Consider the following 8,313-nt stretch of genomic DNA (forward strand, 5'->3'; position numbering starts at 1 on the left):
CTATATTGTCTATGAATTGGTACCTAAATTTTACCTAACTTACCTTTTGTAATAAGTTTTGATTTTTTAAAAATTATTTATTTTTATATCTTTTAAATTAAATATTAATTTTTAACCTTTTTTAGTAAGTAGGCATCACCTTTTAGGCACCATAGCATTCACCTATTCTAAATATGCATCTATAACGATTGGAAAATGGAACCTAGCTGCTAAGTCTATAAGATTATAAGGCTGCGTTTGGTTTTGAGAACATGACAAGACAAGACACTAAAAACAAGACACAAATGACAGAAACACAAAAATTAGTATTCTTGTAATTTGTTTAGTGATAAACTAGAATAAATTATAAAAGTCAAATTTATTCTCATTTTTTTTCATTCAAAAAATTTGGAAGAAAAATATAATTATGAAAAACTAATAAGGATAATGAAAGAAAAAATAAAAAATAAGTTGAGTTTCTTGTTAGTGTCTCTACGTCCTTCCTGTTAGAATGGACACAAAATACATTAATTTAGTGTCTCTAAACACAATGTGTTTATCCATATCTCATTTGCCAAATACGATTTTGTGTCTCAGTGTCCCATGCCTGTAAACAAACACAGCTTAAATGTTAGGTAAGGAAAATGAGTTTTTAGGGCGTACTTTATTTAAGTCAATATAATTAACACATATGTGCCACTTATCGTTTGCTTTTTAATTATTACTACATCAGACAACCAAATTGACTAGTTGAGCTCCTTTACGAACCCGCCATCCAACAATCTTTAGACTTGTCTTTTACTTAAATGGCTTTATTAGCACACATCTTCCGTCGCTTCTGATACCAATTTTGTCAAGGAATCTACTACTAATCGGTCTGACACAAAATTAAGATTAATATCCAACATATCAAAAGGTACTTCGACAAAATTTTGGTGAAATTTTCAAAATACTTTCAATTTGGACCTTTTCCAACTTACGCTTGGGTTTAAGCTGCTGATCATCTTTAATCTAGGGATCAAAGTCCATTAAAAACACTCTATTAACCTCTGTAGCCTTTTTGCGTTATTTTAAGCGCTTGTGTTGATGTACGTCCTTGTGGCTACTTGATCTCCCAAAATTGTACCTATGGTCTTCTCATTGGCCAAGAACTTCCTAATGAAAAATTTGATGCTAATAAAGGCTGGGATGTCATTCAACATCATCCTGCTAAAAAGGCAAGATGACGTTGTATGCAGTTGAATATTTAAGGACCGTAAAACTTAGCTAATAAGCTTGGATGACTTTGGAATGTGACTCATTCTAAAAGAAACCATCAAGTCGACAACCCCATCTAGTTTAATGAAGTAGTCTCCTAAGCTTACCACTCTTGGCAGATGAGCTTTGAGATGACTATCTTTGATTTCAATATGTCAAATCAGCTCCAATTTCTACAAAAATTTGTATGACAAATCTATTTTTTATTTTGATGTGATTAACAATAGATTATTCTCCTCAATAACTCATCATTGAAAATCATTTTAAGTGAAAAAAATCATGAGTAAAATTATGAGAGAGACAAGTGTTTTCAAAGCTAAAAGTTTTAAATAGAATTAGAGCATTTCATATATCATGGGACAATGCCCCATAAGTTCTAACTTTTTTCATAAATTATGTATAAATTTTGATTTAGCCTCTTTAAAATTTTTATTTTAATTTTTTATATTGTAAAATTAATTTTTAGTCTCTTCCCAAATTTTATTCTTGCTTTGCCTTTGTTTTTAGACCTTTTCGAATAGCTAATCTTACTTTATTTGAGACATTCCTCTCTATGATAATATTGGCCAAGCCACTACTTAAGTTGTATCATTCTTTGAGTCGGAGTATAAAAAATAACTTTTTCAAAGGTTATGATCTCTAGATTTTTCATTGTCTTGAGTGTTTTACGAAGGTCGAATATGCTTTACAAGTTTCGATAGTTTGTTAGAACAAATAATTTTATAATCCAAATTATCCATATTAAACCATAAAAAACATGTATCATAATGTGGAAGTGTACTTGTACTTATAACAATGATTGAAGAGCTATTTCAATTTTTCTCAACTAAAATCTTTTGTATTTTTGATAGGGTTGAATTGCAACTCCTCTTCTTTCAGGCGGCTTTGATATGTTGGAGACCGAAACTCTAAAGTTATTATTTATATTTGAGTGTGATACCTATTAAATCCTAAAGCCCAAATAAAACAAAGTTTTTAATTTTATTTTTATTTAATTATAAATTAAAAGTAATAATGACATAAATAGATTAAGAAATTAATAATTTTCTAACATAGCTTACCTTCTTTAACAGCAAGCTCTAGGACATTTCTTAGGTTCAATTAGTCTTGAATTAGTGCTAGTGGGATCAATCACAAAATAAATTATAATTGAGTTGGGTTATGCTATCTGTACACCAAAATCAATCACCAAAGTCAGTCACCAGTATAAAATACATACTAAAATAAAAATACACATTGCAAATAAATTAAAGAGGTAATGACCAATTCGGTACCCGAAAGATTCAAACGCTGACATTTTGGTACCTAACTATTGTTATTGACAAAAAGGTACCTGAATGATTAAAATTTTTGCCAAGCGTGTCCACGTGCTTGCCGGACCATAGCTCCGGTGAGTACGATGCTTACGTGGATGCCGGTTTTTACTGACAAGATCAGTTTTATATTAGATGGAATTTGTAATTAAAACAATGCTTAGCCTACCTGGAAATTAAGTTAACCTAATTGAATATTGGTTTTGCCCCAATTTAATTTTGCCCTAAAACCCAATTAGGAAATGTTGTTACTAGTTACTGAGTTACTGTGGTTAGTGTGTCACTACTAGCGAAACTCAAAGGTCACGTAGAGAGGGAGAGACGTTGCTCTGGAAGCTTGGCGCGAAGAAGAACGATACTAGGCGAGAGACATTGTCAAATCAAGGGTAACAGTTTTCAAGTGGCATCGTTGGATCACCATTCTTCGCAAGGAGCAACCCTACGAAGAGGTACGTTCTGCTTCATGTTCTTTGTTTAAGTTCTGGTTTATTTTGTTTGCTGGTGACATCCTGTTTATTCATTGTATCTTCTCTCTACTATTTCTTAGATGGATCGTGTAGTTACGTTTGTGTATCATCACATGGGTTGCTTGAAAAGGGTTAGAGATGGAAATGTGATATACGAAGGGGGTTTAGTAACTGAGATCCACAGGGTGAATGTGGAGACATGTAATTTATTTTTTGTTGAGGGATTATTTTTAGACCTGGGTTATCCTGGATATAATGAGGCGTATTGGCTAGAACCTGGTTTTGAATTAGGTGAGGGTCTTAGAGTGCTTAGGACAGATGCTGAAGTGATGAGGATGTGTGAGAGTGCAATTAAAAATGACAACACTGTCCATCTCTATTTTGATCACCCCATTGATGCCAACCCTGAAATCATTGATGACGATTAGGTGTCTGATGGTAGCAGTGAGAGTGTGGTTGAGGTCAATCCACCTGGTGATGAGAGGGAAACTGAAGTTGTGAATGAGGCCACTGGTGAGGTTAATCAGTTGAATAAGGCTTTGACAGTTGTTGTGTAGGAGACTTTGAATGAAGTTGTGATTGAGAAGGCTGGTGATGTTAATGAGTCAGATAAATGTGAGGGTGGTGTTATGAATGATGATGTGAATCACGAGAATGGGGATAAAGAGACTGAACAACCTGCAGCCCCAGAGAAAGTTTTTAAGAGGGTGAGAAAGAGGCATCCAAAACCACCACCCAATGGTTTATCACAAAAAAGAAGAGCTGCTGAATCTGAACAGCCTGAGGGTGATCCTCGACAAGCTGAAATAGTAAATGAACAAACACATGAGACCAATGATGCTGATGCACATGTGGCCAACGAAGGTGCTAACATTGAAGAACCAGTGGTGGATGAGTTGAGGGCAGAGGAACCAACTACTCAAAATGCAGCAGGTAAAAATATTATTTCTGTTTTGTTATAGCTTTTTTGGATAAGTATTGGGTTTATGAATCCAATGATTATGATGCACATGTTGCCAATGAAGGTGCTAACATTGAAGAACCAGTGGTGGATGAGTTGAGGGTAGAGGAACCAGCTACAGAAAATGCAGCAGGTAAAACTATTATTTCTGTTTTGTTACAGCATTTTTGGATAAGTATTGCATCATGGCTGACATATATCAACTGATGTATTAACAGATACAGAAACACAAAGAAATGAGAGGACAAATACAAGGAAAAATCATCCACGGCCTCAACCATCTGGGCAGAGGATTGTACCTGGAAAGGATGATGAAGCACCAAGGGTAGAGGTGCCTAACCCGAACAGAGTAGATGGAGACATGGGACCTGTGATGTACCAATACGAATCTGATGAACTGTATAGCCCTCCTGGATCTGATGATGAAGATGAACCTGTTTTTCCTCAACATAACCCGAACACACCATTTGGGAAAATTACTCTGGAGTTGAACATGGAGTTTGAGACCATGGAACACTATAAAGCAGCAGTGCAAAAGTACAACATACAAATTGGGAGACAGGTATTCTATCTTAGGAATGAGAAGAAGATGTGCATGGTGATTTGCTACAACCCCGACTGCCCTTGGTTGTGTTACTGTTCGAGGACCAACTATCCAACCTCGTTTCAGATTAAGACATTTATGGATGAGCATATGCGTCCAAGAAGCAACAAGAGTAAGTCAGTGAGTTGTGCCTAGGTTGCTGAGGAGCTGGTGCCGAAACTCAGAATCTATCCCAACATGTTACAAAGGGAGGCACATGAGTGGTTTAAGGTGGAGTATGACATCTCAGTTAATGAGAGGATGATGTACAGGGCTATGGATAAGGCCAAAGACGTTATTGAAAGAACAGAAAAGGATCAATACCTGAGACTTAGAGACTATCTGAATGAAATTATAAAGGCTAATCCTGGGTCAAGAGCCAACATGGGGACTACTCCACAGCAGGAAGGGTTGCTTAGGTTTAGGAACTTGTATGTTTGTTTGGCTGTTTGCAAGCAGGGATTTAAAGCAGGGTGCAGACCCTTCATAGTGTTGGATGGGACATTTCTGAAAGGTTACTTTGGAGGGCAATTACTAACAGTAGTAGGTCAAGACGCGAACAACCAGCTTTTCCCAATTGCATACGATGTTATGGATGTAGAAACTCGGGAAAATTAGAGAAGAAAAAAGCAATCTGGATCAAGAAAAAGCAATCTTCATGCCCCACCCCATCCTTGAAGAAGAAAAAGCAATCTGGACCACAAGCATCAAAGCCTTCAGCAAGCAACAAGAAGTGACCTTACTTTCTTGGGTTTTCATTTTGTTTTTAGTTCCATGTTGGACCTGATGTAGATACTATGCACCTAAATGTCATTATGGCATGTTGAGTGCTAACCAAGTTTTTTGTGATTTTGTTACTGTCATCTTGGATTAGTAGTACTTGCTATGAACATAAGTGTCATTATGCCAGGTTAGGTTTTTTTGGGGCTGGCTTGTGTTATTTTGGGTCTGAAGTATGTTACTCTGGATACTTATGGATTATGATTTCATGCTATGAGATAGGTGTTTTATACAGCTTCTATTTATGCCATTTTTTCTTAAATGCTTACCTATCTTATATATAGCTTGCTCACAATTCAACAACAATAACTCAGTCACAGAAAACTAATAACATAGCATCCATTAATTCATCTTAATTACAATTAGGAGAACATTACAAAGAAACAAAATTTTATTCTTAAACTCTTAAATCTAACCATTGTCTTCCTACTTAGCCAAACAAAGCAGACTCAAAACCAGATTTAACCCAAACAATATACAGATAACAATCAACAACAACTCAACCCTCTTCAGCTGCTCCTTCATGTCATTCACCACAGAAAGCACCATCATCATCCTATCCCTTTTCCGGCCATCACTACCCTCCAGATTGATTCTGCTTTTCTTCTTTGGGTCTGCTATGCCCACCATGTTGCTATTCTCTGAAGAAACTTCTCCTTCCACATATTGCTATTCTATTTCATCCAACCATTGAAAATACCCACAACGTCTTTGTGTGTTCTAGCATGGCACAAAAATTTCATGAATCAGAGTGCGATCGAAAACTAAATCTGAAAAAGTGGAGAAAACAAACCCAAGAAGATTGCATCATTTCGTCACGTATACATCAACATTCTAAGCTTACCTTCCACATAGGGCAACGAAGAAACTATCTATCAGGGTTGCTACTTGTCTTCGACTTCAACGGAACCACTGGAAGGGGACAAAAGCAACACCCATCGTAGATTTTACTCACAACTCCTGAACCACCATCAACGTCGAAGGCTTGAATGGATGAGGACTTTCTCACGGTTCCACCTTTTCCACGAGCCCTAGTTGCTTGCATCTTCCAGATTGGGATCGTGCTCTCGAGTGAATGAAGAGAGCAAAATTGGGTTTTAGGGCAAAATTAAATTGGGGCAAAACCAATATTCAATTAGGTTAACTTAATTTTCAGGTAGGCTAAGCATTGTTTTAATTACAAATTCTATCTAATATAAAACTGATCTTGTCAGCAAAAACCGGCATCCATGTAAGCATCGTACTCACCGGAGCTATGGTCCGGCAAGCACGTGGACACGCTTGGCAAAAATTTTAATCATTCAGGTACCTTTTTGTCAATAACAATAGTTAGGTACCAAAATGTCAGCGTTTGAATCTTTCGGGTACCGAATTGGTCATTACCTCTAAATTAAACCACACATGTATTTATACATAAATACATTGGTAGCTGATTTTAGTGGCTGATTTTGGTGTACAAATAGTATTTTTCAATTGGGTTATAGGTGTTATTTGATAGAGTGCCATATAAAGCTTTGATATATAATTTATAAAAAATAAAAATTCATATATAATTATTTTTATATAAAATTATTAGTTAAAAATATTAGATAATTTAATATATTTAATTAAATTATTATCTACCCTCTCTTTATTGGCTGATTTTTTTGGTTATGGAAGCTGTGAATGTGTTGTGCGTGGTTATAGATGATAGAGGTGCTAGACCAATTTGTGGGACAGCTTTTGCTCAGATTTAGTGTTAAGAAATCGGACCATCCGATTTCATTGTTGTTAAATTTTTGTAAGCAAATCAGAGGGTCCGTTTTGCATGGAGGAAAGATATGAAATTCACATAAAGCTTATCGGACCTGTGAGTTGTGCATGAATAATTTTTTTTTATTTTCCCTAAAATGAAATCGGAGGGTCCGTTTTTATTATTATATGTTTTTTTGAATAAGATAAACAACTCGCTGAGTCCGAGTTGTGCATGAATAATTTTTTTTATTTTTCCTAAATGAAATCGGATGGTCCGTTGTTATTATTATATGTTTTTTTAATTAGGTTAATGTGTGTGTATATATATACGAAGGTGTGTAAATTGTAATCAGCCGACCAGATCCAATCTTCTTCATCTTCTTCGACTTCTCTTCTTCTTTCTCATGGTCTGGTGTGTATTTGGTTGGGTTAGAAAAAAATTGATAGTGAAGTTTTTTGTTTCTGTTTAAGTGAGTGAGAGAAATGGATGATAGAGTTCTTTTGAAAGTATATTATTTTGATCAGATTTTGTTGCAGACATCTGAAGGAGTAAAATTTGTTTGTGAAGATTCGTTAGATGTTGTTATTCCCTTCACAATTTCATTTGAAGAGCTTAAAAGTGTGATTTATGAGAAGATAGATTTGGAGATGTCAAGAAAAATATCATGTATTTTATACAGATATCCCGTACCAGTATTTGGTGGATTCGTTCAATTTCAGACCAAATATATAACGGACGAAGCGAGCATGCAAGAGATGTTTTCAATGTATATTGAAAGTCGTGCTCAAATCTCATTCATCGAGTTGTACATTGAATTCGAACAATCTGAGGCCGACCGAAATATTTTACGGGAAGGTTACAATAGTGACAGTGAGGAAGAGTTTGAAAGCAATTACGAAATTGTTGGTCCAAACGGATATGAAGATCAAGGTGACGGCACTGTGGCTCCGAATGTGACAGACGTGACAAATGCACTCGCGAACGAAGTGCCATTTGAGGAGCCATCTTTCATGCAAGTTTTGGATTTGGAAGCCATGCATGCTCCGGAGTTTCCGGACTATATGAGTGCAGGTACGTAATTAGCATTTGTAAAAGTGTTTATTTAGTTAAGTGACTTGTGAAAATATACTCAATTAACATTTGTAAAAATGTTTATTTAGTCAAGTTTAAGATAATAATATTTTGAGTTAATTAGTATTTAGTAACCAGTATTTATTTAGTTATTTAGTTAATTAGGG

The sequence above is a fragment of the Arachis ipaensis genome, chromosome B01 (assembly GCF_000816755.2).
Source record: "Arachis ipaensis cultivar K30076 chromosome B01, Araip1.1, whole genome shotgun sequence".
In the NCBI taxonomy this organism is placed as follows: Eukaryota; Viridiplantae; Streptophyta; class Magnoliopsida; order Fabales; family Fabaceae; genus Arachis; species Arachis ipaensis.